This window comes from Tamandua tetradactyla, chromosome 18 (assembly GCF_023851605.1).
Source record: "Tamandua tetradactyla isolate mTamTet1 chromosome 18, mTamTet1.pri, whole genome shotgun sequence".
Classification (NCBI taxonomy): domain Eukaryota; kingdom Metazoa; phylum Chordata; class Mammalia; order Pilosa; family Myrmecophagidae; genus Tamandua; species Tamandua tetradactyla.
The window spans coordinates 66,757,444-66,780,085 of NC_135344.1; the positions used below are offsets into that span (position 1 = coordinate 66,757,444).

Here is a 22,642-nt window from a genome sequence, read left to right on the forward strand (position 1 = left end):
TTTCAACTTTAGAGTCTTGTAATCACTAAAGACAGCACCTAATGTTTATTAATGAAGGGTCTTGGGTCAGCCAAGAACTAACCCATCCCAAGCCCAGTTATCCTGATAACTGAGACTGGATCTAACCAAAGTAGGCTGGCCTTATGTGCACAGTAGCTCAGACTTTAACCTACAAGTCGTCTGTGCCTCATTCCACCATTTTCCTGCAGTCATTCTGTGACTAAGCAAGTAATCAGTCTGCACACGCTCAAAAATTAAACCACCTCTAATTACATCATCTGGGCCCACTGTGCTCATTATCCTAAATCCTTCCCATCTTTTTCTCTAATAAAACTAGAATTACTCCAGTTTAAGGAGTCAGATTTGGGCCAGTAGGCCATCTGCTTTCCTACTATGCATCTGGTGATAAACTCTTTCTCTGTGGGAACCCCTGTGTCTCAGAAATTGGTCATTAGAGTGCATAGAGCAAAGCAATCTATGGTCTTTGTCCAGAAACATAATTTCAGTCTTTTAAAATTTATGGAGACTTACTTTGTGATCCAGCATATGGTCTAATTTTGACAATGATCCATAAGCACTTGAGAAAAATGTATATCCTGCTGTTGTGGGGTATAATATTCTGTAAAGTCTGCTAAGTCTAGTTCATTCATCATATTATTTAAAATCTGTTTCTTTATTGATCCTCCATCTAAATGTTCTATCCATTGATGAGAGCAGTGAATTGAAGTCTCCAACTATTGTTGTAGAGGTGTCTACACATGTCGTGTTTGCCTCATGTATTTTGGGGCACTCTGGCTTGGTGTATAAATATTTATGATTGTTATGTCTTCTTGATGGATTGTTTCTTTTATTAATACATAGTGTTCTAGCTTTTAAGCTGCTAGAATATGATATCCCAGAAATGGAATGGCTCTTTAAAAGAGAAATTTATTAAGTTGCAAATGTATAGTTCTAAGGCCATGAAAATATAAAAATGTCCAAATTAAGGCGTCCAGGGAAAGATACCTTGGTTCAAAAAGTCCAATGATGTTAGGATTTCTCTTTCACCTGGAAAGGCACATGGCAACATATGCTAACCTTCTCTCCAGGCTCCTCCAATGGTTTCCCCAGGGCACTGTCTGTTCTATTTGCTCTGTTGGTTCTGGTGGCTCTGTAGCATTTTCCAAAATGGTTCTCTCTTAAAGGGCTCCAGTCAGCAACCCCACCTTGAATGGGTGGAGACACATCTCCATGGAAACCATCTAATCAAAAGTTACCACCCACAATTATGTGGATCATACATCCATGGAAACGGTCAAAAAAGACTCCACCCAGCAATACTGAATGGGTATTAAAAGACATGGCTTTTCTGGGATACATAATAGTTTCAAATCAGCAAACATAGTGCCCTTCTTTGTCTCTTTTAATTGTTTTACATTTGAAATCTAATTTGTCAGATATTAATATAGCCACCCATGCTATTTTCTGGTTGTTGTTTGCATGAAATATCTTTTTCTAACCTTTTCCTTTCAATCTTTTTAGTCCTTGTGTCTAAAGTAAGTCTCTTTTAGATGGCATATAGATGGGTCCTGTTTTTAGTCCATTCTGCCAGTCTGTGTCCTTTGATTGAGAAGCTTAATCTATCAACATTTAATGTTATTACTATAAAGGTAGTACTATCTTCTACCATTTTGTCTTCTGGATTTTATATGTCATACATATTTTTTTCTTTTCACATTTATTGATAGTCTTCATCTCTACCACTCTTCTCCAGACCTCTCTCTCCTGTCTTTTCCTATCTGCCTGCAGTAATCCTTTAGTATTTCTTGTAGACCCAGTCACTCAGTCACAAACTCTACAGTGACTGTTTGTCTGAAAATATTTTAAACTTCCCCTTGTTTTTGTCAAAGACAGTATTATTTTTATTAATAAATGGGTAGATATAGCAGAACTTACAGAACAATAGTTCATAAAAGGCATTAAACATTATCAACTTAGAGTGTGGATAGGGCAGGCCCCTATCAGAACTGGTTGTAGGTTCTGCATCATTACCCTAAGAAAAACCTGATGCACTCAATATGCCTCAGCCCAGAATACCCAAGGGAGAACCAACAGCAATGGTGGCACTCCTCAACTTCAAGATTTTGTTATTTATGTGAATAGTCAGTCAAGTATCACCCGCCTTAACAGCATCTGGCACACCCGGTGGTATTCTGGAAGTGGCTGGTGTTCTTGACCCATTTATTTTTTTCAAAAAATCTAAGCATTCAAAAATAAAAAAATAAAACCACTTCTTCCTGTCCAATGCTATCCACAGAAACACTACTGTTGTGGAAGAGATACACTCTTCCATTTAAATATCTGTAAAAGCTAATGCACGGCTTTGCTGCAGCTGACAGAAGAGGATTAGAGGAGGCTTTTACTTCTACACAAGAGTCTTTGGTGGAAAATGCTGGTGTGGTCACACTATCCCCTGCTCATTGCTCGGCTTTTTACTGCTCTAGTGGAGGTGGGGGTGAGCGAGGACCCCAGTGGGCAGAGGAGAAATCTCATTTTGTTCAGACCATATGGTTTTCTTTGCTTGGACTTTGTCCAACAAAAAAAATCCAAGCTGTTTATGTGGCTTTGTGTGTTGTATGCATTTTCAGCAGAAACTCCCCTGAAATGCTTAGGTTTTGAAACTCCTAACTCTCTTATAATCATGGCAGATGGAATCATCCACTTGACATACTTCTCTATATTGCGCCACTGATATCCTGAAACTTTTTGCATCCATGTAGTTGAAGAGAAGTGATACATGGCAGAAGCAGCAAATACCCAAGCCCAGAATACTCAAGGGGGAACCAACAGCAATGGTGGCACTCCTCAACTTCAAGACTTTGTTATTTATGTGAATAGTCAGTCAAGTATCACCCCCTTAACAGTATCTGGTGCATCCAGTGGTATTCTGGAGGTGGTTGGTGTTCTTGACCCATTTATTTTTTTTCAAAAAATCTAAGCATTCAAAAAAATAATAATAAGAAGAAAATTATATACCATTAGAAAATTCTAAGCAGCCAACATCCAGGACATCTGGTGGGGATATTGTGGCAGTAGCACTTCATATAAGTCATTTAGATATGCAACCTGCATGCATACATTCAGCCAGGACACAGTTGCCAGTGGACTTTAAATGCTACTTAAGGCCTTCCTAATGACTAATTCCATGTTAAGAACATCATTTACTGTACAAGTCCCATCTGTAACATAAGCAAACTTGTGCAACTCTGGAGGATAGATTTTTTCGAGTTTGGCATCAATAAATAAAGATGAAATCCCAATAAGTTATAAAAGTGTTTTACAACATTTTGTGGTGTTGCCATATACTGATCAAAGAAACGTTGTGTTGAGTAAAATGCCTCCCTGTGAAGTTTATAGACTTCACACACATTCATTAACCAATCCAGAAGAATTGCCTGCATTTTAGGCTGCAGAAGAGGGTGTCACTGTATAAAGTGCTTGTATTAGTTTAGAAACTGCCAGAATGTGATATACCAGAATTGTAATGGTTTTACAAAAGGGGAATTTAATAAGTGAGATGTTTATAGTTCTATGCCTATAAAAATGTCCAAACTAAGGCATCCAGGCAAAGATACCTTAATTCAAGGAAGGCTGATGGGTCAGGAACACCTCTTTCAGCTGGGTAGTCATATGGCTGGCATCTGCTGGCCTGTTGCTCCTGGGCTCCATTGCCTTTAGCCTCTGGTCCTGTGGGCATGCCTCATTTTACTCCTCTGGGGCTGTCTTTCATCTCTAGGCTTCCCTTGGCTCTCTCCAGGCTCTGGTTTGCTTAACACCTCATAGTGACATCTGCTGAGCTCCAAGCAACTCCAAACAACTGTATCTGTGTTCTCCATGTGTCAGCTCTGCTCTGAAGTTTCTGTCACCTCTGAGGTTTCTGGCTCTCTCCAAAATGTTTCCTCTTTTAAAGGACTCCGGTAAACTAATCAAGACTCACCTGGAATGGGTGGAGTCACATATTCATCTAATCAAAGGTCATACCCACAACTGGGTGTGTCCCATCTCTGTGGAGAAAATCTAATCAAAAGATTAGTATTGAATCAGAATTAAAAGAAGTGGTTGCTCCCACAAGATTGGATCAGGATTAAAACAGGGCTTTTCTGGGGTACATAAAACTTTCAAACTGGTGCAGCACTTCTCTCTCAAGGATTTTTCAAACCTCTCTATTTTCCCAGTTCAATACTGGTAGCGGTGAGGCTCTAGATGGTGCAAAACTCTGAAGTTCATGCCTAGAATTTGGGTATACCACGCATCCTCTTCTTTGTCAGGTGTGGGAATCAAGGAGCAGGGATTTTCACAGACTGTACTATTATCCCACAGATAACTACTACACTGGCTTCTCACAGTCCTGTCAATTTTGACAATTTCTTCATCTGGATCCTGCAAAAAAAGACTACATTTGCTATCTTTTTCCTGGAGTGAACAGAAGAATTGGTGCTGCCTTCCTCTTTCATGATGTCCCTCTTTGCATCCCTCTCCTTTCTCTCCTTCAGCATGTGCAGGACATGGGCTCCAGCCTCAGGCCCAAAGCCTTTTCCTCAGCTGGCAGGTGGGCAGGAGCCAAGGCAGGAGGCTGGTGGGGTAGCAAGCTGGAAGCCAATGGCAGGCAGTGGCAGGCTGAGCCTGTGGTAGTAGTGGGATCAGTGCCTGCCCCTACTCTGTACTGGTGACCAAGGCAGCTGCTCCAGAGCCTGGCTCTGAGCAGGACAGTAAAAAAAACCCTGCACACAGAACCAGCCCCACCCTGCAGAACCAACTCCAGCCTGCCCCCATGACTTCCCTCTTGCTTTTGAAGGACAGTTCCACTGGGTATAGAATTCTTGGTTGGCAGTTTTTCTCTTTCAGAATCTTAGATATGGTGTACTACTAACTTCTCACCTCAATGGTTTCACTGAGAAATCCACACGTAGTCTTAGTGAGCTTTCTTTGTATGTGATGGATTGCTTTTCTCTTGCTCTTTTCAAAATTCTCTCTTTCTCTTTGACATTTGACAATCTGATTTGTAAGTGTCTTGGAGTATGTCTATATGGATCTATTCTGTTTGGGGCATGCTGCATTTCTCATATCTGCAATTTTATGTCTTTCATAAGAGATGGGGAATTTTTGGTGATTATTTCCTCCATTATTCTTTCTGCCCCTTTTCCCTTCTGTTCTCCTTCTGAGACACCATATTTCTGTGCTTCATGTTATCATGAAATTTCCTGAGAGCTGCTCATATGTTTCCATTCTTTCCCCTATCTGTTCTTTTATATGTAGGATTTCATATGTCCCATCCTTTAGTTCACTAATCCTTTCTTCTGTCTCTTCAAATTTGCTGTTGTAGATCTCCACTGGTTTTTTTTAATTTGTTTGTTTGTTTGTTTTTTAAATGGGCAGGCACTGGGAAACAAACCCAGGTCTCTGGTATGGCAGGCAAGAACTCTGCCACTGAGCCATTGTGGCCCACCCTCTCCATTGTTTTTTTAAGCTCTTCTATTGTGCCTTCCATTCCCATTAGTTCTGTCACTTGTTTTTTCAAACTTTTGAGTTCTTCTTTATGTTCACCCAATTTCTTCTTTGTATTTATCTTTTCTTTTGACATATCTTCCCTCATTGATTTGGTTTTTGATGTGATTTTGTTCTGCAAAAAATTAAATAGTTGTATCAACTCCTGTATCTCATTTGAGATATTGGTTTGTTCCTTCGACTGGGCCATATCTTCAGTTTTCCTATTGTGCTGGTTTGAAAAGGTTTATATACCCTAAAAGGCATGTTTTAATCCTAATCCCATTTTGTAAAGGTAGCTGCTTCTTCTAATCCCTACTCAGTTCTGTATGTTTGCAACTGTAATTAGATCATCTCCCTGGAGATATGACTCAATCAAGAGTGGTTGTTAATAGGAAGAACAAAGGAATGTCAATACTGCAGGGTGCTGAAAATAGATGGTAGTTAATATTTTAAAATTTTAATGTATGTGCAAGACTAAAGCAAAAAAATGTTATTTGGTACAAAATTTATATTTTGACTAGTGCATTTCCTAATATAACTTATGTAGATAGCTTAACTGAACGCTATAAGTACATGGAACCTTGAGTAGGACATGATATTTTGTTGGTTTGTCCAAAGTGAAGCCCTGATAATTCCCAGAGTGATTTGAATAGTGAATAAAAAAGTATTTGCAAAGTCCCCTTTGAGGAATGGTGAGAAAGGGGGAAAATTCAACTTCCCCAACTTGAATTCTTGATATTCTCATAAGCAATGTGGACAACCAAAGCTATAGGCTGAGCCCCCAATCTTGGGGCTTGTTCATTTGAAACTTAACCCCACAAAAGATAGGTCAAGACTACTTAAAATGAGGCCTAAGAGTCACCCTCAAGAGAACCTCTTTTGTCACTCAGATGTGGCCTCTCTCTCCAGCCAACACAACAAGCAAACTCATCACCCTCTCCCTGTCTACATGGGACATGACTCCTAGAGGTGCAGACCTTCCTGGCAACATGGGACAGAAATCCTAGAATGAACTGAGACTCAGCATCAAGGGATTGAGAAAACCTTCTTGACCAAAAGGGGGAAGAGTGAAATGAGACTAAATAAAGTGTCAACGGCTAAGAGATCCCAAACAGAGTTGAGAGGTTATCCTGGAGGTTATTCTTATGCATTAAATAGATATCACCTTGTTAGTCAAGATGTAATGGAGAGGCTGGAGGAAACTGCCTGAAAATGTGGAGCTGTGTTCCAGTAGCCATGTTTCTTGAAGATGATTGCATAATGATATAGCTTTCACAATGTGACTGTGTGATTGTGAAAACCTTCTGTATGACGCTTTTATATACTTTATCAACAGACGAGTAAAACATATGGAATAAAAATAAATAATAGGGGGAACAGATATTAAAATAAATTTAGATTGAAATCCTAGTGGTCGATGAAAGGGAGGGGTAAGGGTTAGGGTATGTATGAATTTTTTTGTTTTCTTTTTATTTCTTTTTCTGAATAGATGCAAATATTCCAAGAAATTATCATAATGATGACTATGCAACTATGTGATGATATTGTGAATTACTGATTATATATGTAGAACGGAATGATCAAAAGTTAAAAAAAATGGCGGTACACATACATGTCATTCTGCATCTTACCCATTTTATCTGACTTTCCATATCATGCATGAAGAGCATTCTCATTTTTTAATGTGAAAATTCAAAATTTATATAAAACTATGAAAAAGATGATGCTCAAAAAAAGAAGAGTGGTTGTTAAGCTGGATTAGGTGGAGATTTGTCTCCGCCCATTTGGGTGGGTCTTGATTAGTTTATTGGAATCCTGTAAAAGAGGAAACATTGTGGAGAAAGCTTGAGAGATTCAGAGAGAGCAGAGCATAACAACATAGCCACAAGAAGCAGAAAGTCCACCAGCCAGCGACCTTTGGAGATAAAGAAGGAAAATGCCTCCGGGAAGCTTCATGAAACAGGAAGCCAAGAGAGAAAGTTAGCAGATGATGCCGTGTTCGCCATGTTGCCCTTCCAGACAAGAGAGAAACCCTGACTGTGTTCACCATGTGCCTTTCCAGATGAGACAGAAACTCCAACTGTGTTCACTATGTGCCTTTCCACTTGAGAGAGTAGCTCTGACCTTCATCGGCCTTCTTGAACCAAGGTATCTTTTCCTGGATGCTTTAGATTGGACCTTTCTATAGACTTGTTTTAATTGGGACATTTTTCCAGCCTTAGAACTGTAAACTAGCAACTTATTAAATTCCCCTTTTTTAAAAGCCATTCAGTTTCTGGTATATTGTATTCCAGCAGCTAGAAAACTAGAACACCTGTTATGACTTATTTTTTTATGGCATCTAGGCCTTTAATTTCCCTAATTAGCTTATTCTAAAGGTCATTTTTACTTTTTTACCTAGGGATTTTTTGTTTTTCTTTGTTCTCTAACTGTTCTTTGCATTAAGTTCAACTTATTCTATACTTCCAGCATAGCTTCTGTTCAACTGATCAGAATTTTTCAGTTCTTGTTTTCCTGGTTCTTGCCCTCCCTGTATGGAACTTTTTTTTTGAGGAGGGTCTCCTCAGATATGATCAACTCCAACCAGATTTTCCTAGACCAGCCAGGCCCATTTTTCAGGAGGAGGGTGTAACCAGTATCAAGTTTCCCTGAGGGTGAGGCCCAGCAGGTTGTCAGACTTTCCTATGAATCCTCTAGATTCTGTGCTTTTCCTATTCTGCCCTGCCTGTGGCACTTGTCAGCCTGTAGCTACCCACCAGTGTCAAGTGTCACTGTGCCTTTGATTCTCAGCAACCTCTCCCTGCCAATGGTGTGGTTGAGACAGAGGCTGAGTAGAGGGCAGGCTTAGGTTGCTTCTGTTTTCCAACCCCTGGAGCCTGAATTTCCTGAAGGAGGGCAGTCACTTGATCTGGGCCCTGCCCCTCTTTTCTTGGGGAGATACAACCTTTAAGGAATTATCCCCATTCACCTGACTTTGTTTCTTAGACATGCCTTAATTCCATCATTGCTGGGGCAGTACTGAAGCATAAGAGTGCTTGTAGTTCTATCGAATGAGTTGTCAAGAAGTGAAAAAAAAATGGAACCCAGCTCCCTGGGTTTACCAGTCAAGAGCTGGATGTGTTATACAGCTCTACATGTCCCCTTTTCTTGGGGCCCAGATCTTTTCCAGTATTTTGCGCTAACTCAAAAAGCCTCTGTTGTTGGGTTGTTGTTTGCTTTTTTTTTTTTATCAGCCCTGCACCCTCTCTGCTAGGGCAAAAACTCCTGGTTTCTTAAGTGCCTACTCCAGGTTTATTTGTGCCCAGGGTCTGTTTCAGCAGTCCAGATTTGTTAATTAATTCCATAATTGGAGTTTAGTTGAACTACCTTCCCTGCTCCTAGTATAGGATCTGTTTCTTTTTCCCTCAGGAACCAGCCTGCTGTGCCAATGGGGGAGGGTCTGCAGCTCGGGAGACTTACAGTTCTGTGTGGGATCTCAGCTGTTCCACCAATTCCAGACTGGTATATGTTGTGTGCCTGGTCATTGGTGCCCCCCACGCCCACCCAAAAGTTGTTTCATTTAGTCCCTCGCTATTCACTAGCTGCCCTGGATGATAAACTAAATTCCACACCTCTCTATGCCACTATCCTCCCACCCCGTAACCCTTGTATAGTGTGAGAAAAGAAAAGGGTGGACTTCAACTGGGCCAATTATTCCCATGAGATTCTTTAATTAATTTATGATTAGCTCAGGCTTGTTTGGATTAGGTATGGCTAAGCAATAATCCCAAAACTTAGTGGCTGAAAACAACTTCCATTTTATTATCTCTAAAGATTCTGTGGGATAACTGGGTTTAGCCAGGCAAGCTTTCTGTTCCACTTGATGTCACCTGGGCTCTCCATTGGGCTGGCTCACTCTCATGGCTGGAGGTGATGCTGGCTATTGGCTAGCAGCTCAGCCAGGACTGTTGACTGGAGCACCTTCTCTTCTCCTTCCTTGTGGTCTGTGGTTCTTACAGTGTGGCAGATGGATTCTGAGAGGGAGTTGGGTTCCATGAATTCCAAGAGGAAGGAAATCGAAGCTGCCAGTACTCTCAAAAGTTAGACCTATAACTGGCATGCTGTTACTTCTCTAGTATGGGACTTCTCCAGAGATATCCCTGGATAAAATCTTTCTTACACCTGATGTTTAGGATTTTGAAATCACCCCCTTAATTTGACCCTGAAAACTCTTCTACTCTCTTTCTTCCATGATTACTTCAAACTTTGTGGTTGGCTCGCTCTCTTTGCTTTATAGCACCCTTATGATTTCATGATCTTTTGATGTCTTTTCAATTATTTCAGTGGAACCTGGGAGGAAAAGAGACATACCTGTTTTGTCTGCCATCATCGATCATCTCCAAATCTTTCACTTTTTGTTGGCATGTTCTGGGATTTTTAACTCAGTCTATTATTGACAAAGTATTATTGTATTTCCACTGTATAAAAACTAAATATACTTTTCTTTCAGAAGTCTTACTAATCCTATTACTCAAAAGCAATAGGTACCACAGTTATAATGATTTATTCCATGTTAAACAAAATATAATATTTGCTGCCAATATGTGTGTCCTGCACAACTTTTCCATTTGTAAATTCTGACTCTGATTCTTCTTTCAGAGGAATCTATTCTTTCAAGTAGATTTTTCAGGAAGATTTTATTTATGCAAAAACTATAGAATTCTTACATATTTAAGAATGTTGATCCTGTGCCTTTAGAGATAGTCTATACAGATATTTATAGATATTCTGGCTAGGTTAAGAATTCTTTCTTCTCATCATTATTCTATTACTTTCATCTAGTGTTGCCTTTTCTATCCTTTTCCCCTTAAGAGTGACAGATTTCTTCTGTCTAGTTGATTGTAAGATTTTTCTCACCCTTGGAATTCAGTTATTTCTTTAGGATATATGTTTATTTTGGTGGATCTCATCACTTTTTTTCTGACACCTTGTTTAACCTAAAGATTTAGATCTTTCCTTTTGGGAGAATACTCTTCTATATAATCTTTGAATTACTTTCAATTATATTTGTTTTGTTCTCTTCTTCAGCAACACCTCTTATGCATGTGCTGAATCTTCTTTGCTTCTTTTACATCTGTGACTCAGATGCCAGCTAAGGGCCCTTGGTCTTTTGATGGTCTAGATAACTGGTTAAGTCCCCAGCCAATTCCAGAAGCCATAAAAGATTGAGGCACTCACAATGTCAGCTATATCCTCTGTTTCTGTTTCTCTCAAAATCAGACACAAAACTCAATTTAAAACAAAACAAAACAAAACTGGTTTTCCCAAGAAATCAACTGACATCAATATTTAGTGATCTCTAGTTTAATGTACATAATATTTGGAAAGATTTGAGGAGGGGTCATATCACAAGGTTTGCAGCCTCCAATCACCTGTCCCCCGACCCCTGTACTTCTTCTGCCTTTGCTCCTTATCCCCTCCATCCCAGATGGCTGCCCCAGTTCCTAATTCTTCCTCCTGTAGTTTTGCAGAGTAACTTCTCTTTTTTCTTTAAACCCTTCTTGCTACCTTACCAAGCTAGACGCTGGGGGTGGGGACATTAGAACTCATTCTCTACCCATGCAATCTGCTCAACCAAACAAAGGCTTTAGTCACAGGTGTATTCAAATGTTTAAATGATGTCATCAAGATTATATTTCCCACTCTCCATCTCAGGTTATGTTTGTCCCTACTTTTTTTTTTTTTTTTTGCGTGGCCCTCATTCTCTTCTGACACAATTATGCTCATTATATGTGACAGAAAAATGGTTCCTGATAGCCCGAATTCTATAACCTTATAAAAGTGAGACACTCCCTCTCTTTCCCAGCATTTCATATATTAAACCTCTTAGAAGAAATATGGTTGGGTTATCTTGAGTCGATGCCCGCAAGGATTGTGTCAACATGGCTGGGGTATCATGACTAGGTGTATCCACCCGGTGGCCAGTCCTGTGGGAATCATATGGGCTCTTTGAACATCAACTCCCCAGTGTAAGGACAGTGTGGTTTGGGAAGACAAAAGCCACAGATGTCTACCACACCTCACATTCTTTGGTGTGGAAATGTGCCGTAGCTGTTTTCCCTTTCCCTTCTGGGGCTCATCCTGCTTCTAGTGAAAGGTTATTTGCAGGTGCTTTCAGAAGCTTTTCACTTAAATATCAATATTTGTATCCTGGTAAAGATTTGAGGAACTAGCATAGGCTTGTGTTTTCATCTCTTTTGTGATTCATTTTTGCCCTCTCACTAGATTTCAGGGAGAGGAGTTAAGATAAGGGGAAGTTATTTTTATGAAAGGTCTTTTGTTTACTTTTGTTCTGCATGCATGCAAAATATGGTGGAAACTGAAAAGTAAATATGAGGTATGAGGAAAAAGAAGGAAGGAAAATGACCTCATAATCCCAGTCTTTCAAAGTGAAATTACAGTTGCTGCACTGGTTCAGCATGCAACGGGATAAGTGAATCTACATGGACCCTTAGGGCAATTACATTAGTTAAAAAGCTCAATCAACTAGGTAGCTAAATGTTACCGGAGTTAAAGAAAAGCCTTGCCTTGAAACTCTTCACTAAAAGCAACACATGAGCATTCAAGATTTGCCAGGCTCTGTGCTAAGTCCTATGCATAAACATTGGTCATTAAAACAGATTATGTCTTAAGAACCTGAAACCTAGTTCTTATGTTGCATAAATCTGTTCCTTCCTCTGTGCATTCCCTTCTTTATGACAAGTGGCAGTTTTACAAGATACTACTGTATTTACTTCTTTTAAAAAAAATACTTTTATGCATAATCATAGCCACCATTTGCTGAATTCTTAATATGGTATCTACACTTTATTTGGACCATCTCTAATCCTCCCTGTAATCCCTATGAGGTAAGTATGATTACCTCCAATACAGGGATGAGAAAATGTGGGTTAAAGAGGTTAAGCAAATACTGCAAGATCAAGTGGCAGTCTCTCAGTCTCCAAACATTTCTGTCTCGAGGCTTCTCTCTGTGCATATGCTAATCCTACTTTTCCTCAGGTAACTACTTCCCTCTCTCATAATTTCTCAGAATGACCCAGTTCATCTTTTCCCTCTTGTGGATGCCATGGTCTACAGCCGCCTTTGGTCCACACAGGTCTAATCATCTGTGAGTGACGTGGGTGAGAACTTGTGGTCTGGTTCAAACATGGCCCCTCGGTCTGCCTCTGCAGCTGCGGCCATCCGAGGGTGAGTGCCTCTTGGAAAAGGATGCGAGCATTAATTAAATGACTGGCCTTAAATGCAGATACTCCTGAATGATGTGATTTTCGTAGTTTATTCACTAATAGGATTTGATAGAATTTTATATAATCATTGGTTTAGGGACTTGCCCAGAGTCATCACATGTAGGTGAGGGGGTGTTTTGCTCTGCTGGAATGCAATCTACCAGAATAGGGGATTTATTAAATTACAGCCCATGAAAATGTCCAAGTTAAGGCATCAATAAGTGGATACCTTCATTCAAGAAAGGCAGGGGGTTTCTCTGTCACGAGGGAAGCACATGGCAACATCTGCTGGCCTTTGCTCCAAGGTTTCATTGCTTCCAGTAACTGGTTCCAGTGGCCTCCTCTCTCAGCTTCTGCCTGCAGGCATCTCTAGACATCTGTCACCTGGTTTCATCTCTCTGTTGTCTGTGTCAGCTCTGAGCTCCCTCTCCATGAGCTCTTTTAAGGACTCCAGTAACTAACTAAGATCCACCTTGAATGAGCGGGGCCACATCTCCATGGAAACAACCTAATCAAAAGTCCCACTCTGCAGCGGAGCTGTCCCCACATGTTTGGATTAAAGTGTGTCGCTTTTCTGGGGTACATAATAGTTTCAAACCACCACAGGTGGGTAGCCAACATCAGAATTAGATGTAATATTGGAAAGTGACAATTCAAATGTCCAAAATAAAGAAGTGGTGAAGTAATCATAGTATGTATGATTGAGTTATGTTTTTAAAGCTTATTTAATGACATGGGAAAATGCCCCAGATATGCTAAGAGGAAAAAATACAGGAATTAAGTTCTAAGTGTATCACATATTAAAGGACATGATGGGGCAGGCCACAGTGACTCAGCAGGCAAGAATGCTTGCCTGCCCTGCCAGAGGACCCGGGTTCGATTCCCGGTGCCTGCCCATGTTAAATAAAATTAAAAAATAAAGGACATGATAGGCATTTTTCAATGATTAAAAGGAAATACTAAGTTGAAATAAAAAAGAGGCAGAAAAGAAGGGGGGTGCTATCCTTTTAAAGTGTCAGTCAAAGGAATTCTAGAAAAAGGAATGGAAGGAAGAAATCCTGTGTTTCTCTGTATCAGTGCCAAGAAAAGGTTTTCTGACCAGGAGGCATGATTCCTGGTGGCAGATATACACCAGGGTAGATGGATTCATTATAGACTCTCACATTCTGGTTAAAAGAAAAAATGTGGTTACACAGTTAACTTCCTTTGTCTGGATCTTCTATAGCCAATTTATGACTTTTAAGCTTACCAAGCCTCTTGGCACAGGAAGAATGATGCTTTAGCAAGTACTTCTGTCTTTTTGAAAACATCCCCTTCTCTGCTAGAATACTAAGCAACCCCCTGTTTAGATAAAGTAAGACAGTTACCTCCACGACCTCATTCACATCCAAGTTCTCCATGAAGGCTCTGAAACTTCAGAGCAGAAAAGCAAACCCTAAAATTGTGGTCACCTCACCACAGCAAGAAGAAACCAAACAGGTTCAACCCGAAACTGCCTACCAACCTTTCCCATTTCCTCACCCCCAGAGAGTTTCGAGATCATTCAACTAAGGGACCAGCTTTTGTGTCTGTAACTGACATTCTGCCTAAAGTAAACGCACATGTCCTGAGAGCTCACCAGTTTACAGGTAGGGCCCAAACAATGCCTCTACTGTATGCCCCTGACAGCTGTAACCTCACACATCTTGAGGTTACAGGGGTAGATTTTTGTGGATAAGGAAGGAATAAATTCCATAAACACAAACTGGGAAACTGCTGGTTAGATGGAACCAGGGGAGAAAAATCTAGAAAGGAAAGCCTACCATAAGCAGAGTACGAGTCAAGAAAGCAACAGTAAACAAACACACACACACACACACCACTCAGCATTCAAGAATGTTCAACGAGAATTTTGTTTATAGGTCAATTTTACCTCTTTATCTGTCCCTCTCTAATGAAGACAGGAGTAGAGAACTGTGGTGGACAGAATCAAAATAATAGCATGAAATCTAGAAAACAAATGATGAGAGAGTGAATAAAAACTAAGATGATTTATAGAAGTGCCAACAGTTATCAATAAATACTTGAGTGCTTACTGTGTTAGTTTGCAAGCTGCTGGAATGCAATATACCAGAACTGGAACGGCTTTTAAAAAGGGAAATTTAATAAGTTACAAGTTTATAGTCCTAAGGAAGTAAAAGTGTCGAAATTAAGGCACTGATAAGAGGTTACCTTCACTCCAGAAAGGCCCATGGGTCAGGGACCCCTCTGTCAGCTGCACAGTCACATGGCAGGCATCTGCTGGTCCCTTGCTGCTGGGCTCCATTGCTTTCAGCCTCTGTTCCTGTGGGGGTTCCTCACTTTGCTTCTCAGAGGGTGAATTTCATCTCTTGGCTTCCCTTGGCTTTCTCCAGGTTCTGGCTTCCGTAGCATCTCATGGCAACATCTGCTGGGCTTCAAGCATCTCCAAACATCCGTGTTTCTTTCTCCATATGTCCACATCTGTGTCAGCGACGCTGTGAAGTTTCTGTCGGCTCTGAGGCTTCTGTCGTTTCTCTTATTTCTGGCTCTCTCCCAAATGTTTCCTTTTTTAAAGGATTCCAGTAAACTAATCAAGACTCACCTGGACTGGGTGGAGTCATATCTACATGTAATTTAAAAATTACATTATATCATTATATTGACATTTATTTCAGTCTCCAGGATCTTAGAGCAGCTAGAGGTAAAAATCTAAAATTGTGGAATTGTAACCCTGTACCAAACTGTGAAACTTTTGCTACAACTAATTGTTGGGCTGTGCTTTGAAACTTATTGCTTTTTTGTATATATGCTATTTTGCACAAAAAAGGAAAAAAGATCAATTGTGATGATAAAAAAAAATATTTATTCCTTCTAGCCTCCAATGTTCTGGAGCAGCTAGAAGGGAGAATCTGAAATGATGATATAGTGGCTGTTCTAGTTTGCTAGCTGCCAGAATGCAATATACCAGAAATAGAATGGCTTTTAAAATGGGGAACTTAATAAGTTGCTAGTTTACAGTTAAGGCCAAGAATATGTCCCAATTAAAGCAAGTCTATAGAAATGTCCAATTTAAGGCATCCAGGGAAAGATACCTTAAAACAAGTCTATAGAAATGTCCAATCAAAGGCATCCAGGAAAAGATACCTTGGTTCAAGAAGGCCAGTGTAGTTCAGGGTTTCTCTCTCAAGCGGAAGGGCACAAGGCGAACATGGCGGCATCTGCTGGATTTCTGGTGGCTCTACAAAAAGGACTCTCTCCAAAATGCTTCTTCTTTTAAAGGATTCCAGTAAGCAACTCCACCTTCAATAGGTGGAGATACACCTCCATGGAAATCATCTAATCAAAAGTTACCACCCACAATTGGGTGGGTCACATCTCCATGGGAACATTCAAAATGCTCCCACCCAGCAATACTGAATGAGGATTAAAGGACATGGCTTTTCTGGGGTCCACCATAGATTCAAACCGGCACAGTGGTCCATGACAAACTCTGGGATCTATCCTGTAACTACTTATTAAAGAGTGCTTTGAAAACCATTGCTTTATTCCTTTGTTTGCTTTGTATATATGTTATATTATACAATTTTTAAAAGCCAAAAAAAAAAAATTACACCCACAATTGGCATGTTACATTACATCTCCATGGAGATAATCTAATTGAAACTTTCCACCTTGCAATACTGAATCAGGACTAGAAGAAACAGATTGAATCAGGGTTAAAACATGGCTTTTCTGGGGTACATAATACTTTCAAACCAGCACACTTACATTTAAAGAAATAGCAAGGAAGAGTGAGAAGGGAATGATTGTAGAGGTTGTTCACACCACTCATTGGCAGAAGGATAAGGCACAGTCATTAGTCTCAAAGGTTTAAATTGAGCATTCTAAGATTAAGCAGCTTAAGCTTAAGAGAAGAAAAGTCTTCTCTGATCTGGGATAAACTCTATCATTTGGCTACCCAGATATGATAGTAGCTAAAATTGATCTAATATTTATTTGCCTGCACCCTTCAAAGGGTTTTAAATGTATTAGCTTATATACTCCTCAAAGAAACCCTATGACATGGGTACTATTATAATCCTCATTTCAAATAAGGAAATTGAGGCAGAGAAAGGTTACATATCTCTACCAATGATTTACTACTAGTAAGTGTAAGTGGAAAGTTTTGAACCCAGGAAACCTGACAGCTATCCAAGAGAGGCAGCTCCAATTTCAATACCATGCACCACCTGTCCTTGGCTTCTCCTTTTGAGTTTTTTGTAACACTATAATAACTTTGGGGACCTGGTTTTTAGGAACCTCCTGTAATCCATAAAGAATACTTTTCACGCTATGTCTGCTCATCATAAGAATCCCTCAGAATGAACTAAGATTTAATCGTTACAACAGTGTGTATTTGCCATGCAGTGTTATAAGTACTCACTTTCTTACCAATGCTCTGACTGCTCCTTACAAAATCTTGGACCACTCTATGAATATGGATTCTAGTCCTGGTTCTGTCACGTGATAGCTGTGTGGCCTTGGGCAAGTCACCTGGACTCTCAGAAGTCTGTAGGTGGCTCACCTATAGAATGGGGATAATAATCCCAGTTTTGTCATGGTTTCAAGATTTTTTTAAATTATTTTTTCTTTGTACTTCATCTTAATATTTTTCTGTGTTGTCTGAAATGTTACTTTTGAAATAAAAATAACATCTAAAAAAAAATCTTGGAACCATGATAAAACTGGGATTATTATCCATATTCCATAGGTGAACCACCTAGGGTTCTGAGAGTACAGGTGACTTGCCCAAGGTCACGTAATTATCATGTGACAGAACCAGGACTAGAATCCATATTCATAGAGTGGTCCCCATTCCACCCCTTGCGCCATAACCTCTGGGCAGAGACCAGAGGCAGGTCTTACTCTTCAGGATTTCTCACACCACTAATATGGTAATACATGGTCCATAAAAGACCTTCAGTAGATAAGTTGAAAGATTTTGGTAGCAGGAAGAATTTTAAAGTCCTGGTTTAAAACTGAACCCCCCCCCAAACAAATCAAAAACTGAAGAAGAAACTGCATTCTGCATTCTTTATTTTTTTCTAGGAGGCACTTTTCCAGAGCCCATGCAGTTCTTTGTTCTTAGGACTGCTGGTAGTGGAGTGATCCAAATGCACTGAGATGGGAGGTGCAATTTAATAATGCAATGAAATGCCACTGTGTTACTGTGCCTTTTGATAATGTAAATGCAAAGGGCAGTATCTTCATTTTGAACGGAGTTTTTTTTTCTTGCTAAGGACTTTTGCTTCCTGTACCTGAAGACAGTTGGAGAGGAGTGACTGGACCCCAACAATATGGTGGTAGGTTAGGGGTAGAGAAGAGAGGGCCTGAGGCAACCCCAACTGAAGGGGTGTGGCCACAGGATGCTACTAGCATGATACTAGATATTCAGCCTTCACCATTCCTTTTCTGCAGAACAGCTCACTTGTGTTAGCTTCAAACCTTGGCCAAAGCTGTTGAACATGGCAGCTGTGGCTTGCATCCTTTGGGAAATAAGAGAAATAAGAGGGCCTGGTGTGGGACGAGGAGAGATTAGAGACAGGGCAGTGTGGAGAAATGGTTCTGAAACAGCCAGAGGTGAGGGGTAGGGAAGCTCAGAGGTTGTGGCAGTGAGAGGAGAGAGCTGACAACCAGGAGGAAAGGGTGAAAGTCTCAGCAGCCAACACCATCTCGAAGGACACTCAGAAATGGTTGGAGTGGAAATTGGACAAATGGGATGGGAGTTTCATTCTATTTGTGTGGATTTTAAATAAAACTCACCACACATACACTCATAAGTACATACACACATGAACACATTGAAAACTGCAGTACCTGGGGAATATTCAGGTTACTTTTGTTAAATGAATGAACTTCCATATGTCCTGAATCTTAGAAGACTAGCCTGGATAACCGGAAAATGATATTACCTCACACTAAAACGCTCTCTGTGGAAGATGCAGGAAGGTGAGATAAGGGAAATAAAACCATAAAAGCAACCAAATTGCAACTATGAAAAAAATTCTTTGTATTAGCCACACGTAAATGTGTGACGTTTTGCAAATAAAACTTTCTCTCTCCTAATGGTTTTAGACACCTGAAGGTGACCCTGTGCTAAATCCTACATAGGTCATTATTTTGGCCAGGGGAATTCAGATTCCATTGACACGCTTATTCTTTTTTCTTTTATAATATGCTTATTTCCAGAGCAGTTTTAGGTTTACAGAAAAATTGCACAGAAAGTTCAGACAGCTCCCATCTATCCCTCCCACATACAAACACATAGATTCCCCTAGTATTAATATGTTGCAGTAGTGGGTTGCATTTGTTAGAACTGATGAACCAACATTGATGCATTATAAGTAACTAAAGTCTACAGTTAACACTGGAGTTTACTCTCTGTGTATACTGTACACAGTTCTACGGGTTTTGACAAATAGACAATGTTATGTAACTATCATTAGGGTATCATACAGAATAGTTCACTGTCTTGAAAACTGACATTCATTTTTATAAAGAGTACAGTATCTTAAGGACCACAATCAACCTTTAATTATTTGCATTTGTGAGACAGTCCTGTTTATATCTTTGATATAATCTATTGTCTAGTAAAAGAAATGTAACATTAGTGCATAGTTGGTGCACCTGGTCATAATGGGCTGCTAGATGCTTCTAGAAGAACCATCAGCAATGAAACAATAACAGTGAAAAGATTTAAGGGACAGTAGTTAGATTTAATTAACTGGGCACCGAGATGAGCTCTATATTTAGTCATTGTTTTGTTTCAGAGTCTACAAAAAGGGCTATACCCTGAACGTAATCTTTATATACTAGAAAAAGCTAGTTTTCATCACAATGTACTATTTAATGCTCTGAAATTGTTTTCAGGAAGACTGTTTTTAAGGAACTTGTGTAGTTCTTTTCTGATGTGATAACAATAACTCCTTGGCATTTTTAATGCAATTTTATTGAGATATATTTACATGCCATATAAATAAAGATATATTTACATGTCCCATGTAGGGATGAAGGCAGTGACTTTATCTCCAGAGTTGGCTTAGAGAAAGAGGCCACATCTAAGCAACAAAAGAGGTTCTCTGGGGGTCACTCTCAGGTATAACTGTAAAAGGTTTTAGCTTCTCTTTTGCAGGAATAAGTTTCATAAGGGCAAGCCCAAAACTGAGGACTTGACCTATTAAATCAGTAGTCCCCAATGCTTGCAAGAATATCAGGAATTTCCATGGTAGGAGAGTTTAATATTTCCACATTCTTCCCCAGTCCCTCAGGGGGACTTTGTAAATACCTTTTTATTTTCTACCCAGATTACTCTGGGATGTACCAGGGTATCATACTGACCTGTATAAACCAACAAGATCTCACTCCCTATTCAAGTTTCCATGTAATTATGGTGTTCAAATAAACGGGCCATACAAGTTAAATTAGATAGTGTGACACAGAAAACACAAATTTTGTACCAAATAAATATCTCTTCCTTTTGTCTTATACAGAAGTTGAAGTTTAAAACACAATTAATTACCCACTATGCGGCAAATGACAACTTGAGTGAAAGTCTCTCTGACAACATGGCCATAACTCCCAGGGATGAGCCCGGCCCTGGCACCAGGGAATCAACAATGCCTTCCTGACCAAAAGGAAAAAAAGAATTATAACAAATAAGGGATCAGTGGCTGAGAGAGTTCAAATAGAGTCGGGAGGCTATTCTAGAGGCTCCTCTTAAGCAAGTTTCAACTAGACATTGCTATTTATCATGGTGTGCCAGTTTGAAAAGATTTTATGTACCCTAGAAAAGGCATGTTTTAATCCTAATCAATCTTATGGAAACAACTGTGTCTTCTAATCCCTATTCAGTACTATAAATTGGAAACTTGATTAGGTTATATCTACGGAGACATGACTCACCCAATTGTGGGTTTTTTGGGGCGTGGACAGGCTCCGGCATGGCAGCCCAGAATTCTGCCACTGAACCACCATTGCACCACCTCCAGTTGTGGGTATTAACTTTTGAATCAAGGGAGATACGATTCCACCCATGCCACATGGTCTTGATTAGTTTACTGGAATCCTTTAAAAGAGGAAATACTTTGGAAAAAGCTTGAGAATGAAGGGACAGTAACACAGCAGAGTCACAAGAATAACAAGAGAAGCAGAGTCCACCAGCCAGTGACCTTTGGAGATGAAGGAGAACGCCCCTGGGGAGCTAGAAGATGTCGCCACGTTCACCACGTGCCTTTCCAGTGGAGAGAGAAACCCTGAACTTCATCGGACTTTCCTGAGTGAAGGTAACCTCTTGTTGGTGCCTTAATTTGGACATTTTTATAGACTTGCTTTAATTGGGACATTTTCTCGGCCTTAGAACTGTAAATTAGCAACTTATTAAATTCCCCTTTTTAAAAACCATTCTGTTTCTGGTATATTGCATTCTAATAGCTGGCAATATAGCCAAACCCCAACCAAAACCATTCCTGCCAACCCTAAAGAAATCCTAGGGCTCTATCTGAGATTCTACAAAGGTTTTGTGTACTATGATTACTTTCTAGAAACCTACAACCTCCATATGGGTTCTTAGGACAGATAAGTCCTGAAACCCAGAGGGACCAACCTCTCCAAAACACCAACTAGTTCCATCCCCCTATCCCATATTATTGACAGCCCTTTCCAACATGAAAAATTTAGAATGGGCATAATCCAAGTACCCCTAGAGATTGAGAGAAAGATCAAAGGAGAAGGTGGAGTTATAACAGAGAAGAGAGCATTTAAAAAATGAGTATAATTACTGAATGTTATATTGATATTTCTTTTAATCTCCAGTGTCTTGGAGCAGCTAGAAAGAGAAACCTAAAATTGTGGAACTGTAATCCATACCAAACTCTGAAATCTGTTCTATAACTAATTGTTGCAGTGTGCTTTGTAATTTATTGCTTTTTTGTATATATGTTATTTTTCACAATAAATAAATGAAGGGGGGAAAAAGTCAATATAATTCTTTACCTTTTAGTTTGATTTACCTTAGTCCTAACCAGATCAGCTTCATATCTCTAATTGAAGTTTGATCTCCTTTTCAGTTTTTTAAATAATTGCTGTATGGACTAGTGCTGGTTATACACACAGAGCTCAGCATCTCAGAATTTAGGAATAACTGCTACAGCTCAGGAATAGATGTTCTGTTGTAAGAGCTTACAATCTAGGAAACTTTACAATAAGCTTTCCCCTGATAACTTATGCTCTCACATTCAATTCTCAGAGTTTTCATTATAGTTAGTCCATATTAGTGAAGCCTTATATTTGTCTATTCATTTCTATATGTGTGCACAATTTCCCCTTCCTTTCATCAGTCCATGCACCCTTAGGTCACCTCCATCTGTTGCAAATTGTGAATACTGTTGCCATAAACACCAGTGTGCAAATGTCTCTTTGTGTCCCTGCTCTCAGTTCTTCCAAGTATAACCTCATAACAGGACTGCGGGATCGTATGGCAGCCCTGTACTTAGCCTGTTGTGGAGCCTCCACTGCCTTCCAAAGGGGCTGCACCATTCTACTTCCCTACCAGCAGTGCATAGGTAAAGCTCTCTCTCCACATTTTCTCCAGCACTTGTGTCAAACTGTTATTTTTAAACAGTTTTATTCACACACCATGCAAGCCATGCTAAGTTAACAATCAATGGTTCCCAGTATTATCACATAGTTATGCATTCGTCATCACAGTCTATAGGAAGGCATTTTCCTGGGCATTTTTAAAAAGTGTTTATTTATTCCTCTCACTGTGAATATTACTGTAGCAATATTAATGAGTTTTATTAAGGGGTGCTTCT

At 39.8% G+C, this 22,642-nt stretch overlaps 1 protein-coding gene and 1 pseudogene across 1 annotated transcript in view; both read right to left on the reverse strand.

Moving 5' to 3' along the window:
• Positions 1–22,642, reverse strand: part of LOC143662295 (uncharacterized) — a 161,878-nt gene that overhangs the window by 100,424 nt on the left and 38,812 nt on the right. The window lies entirely within an intron of this gene.
• On the reverse strand, positions 982–6,328 carry LOC143662689 (G1/S-specific cyclin-E1-like; annotated as a pseudogene).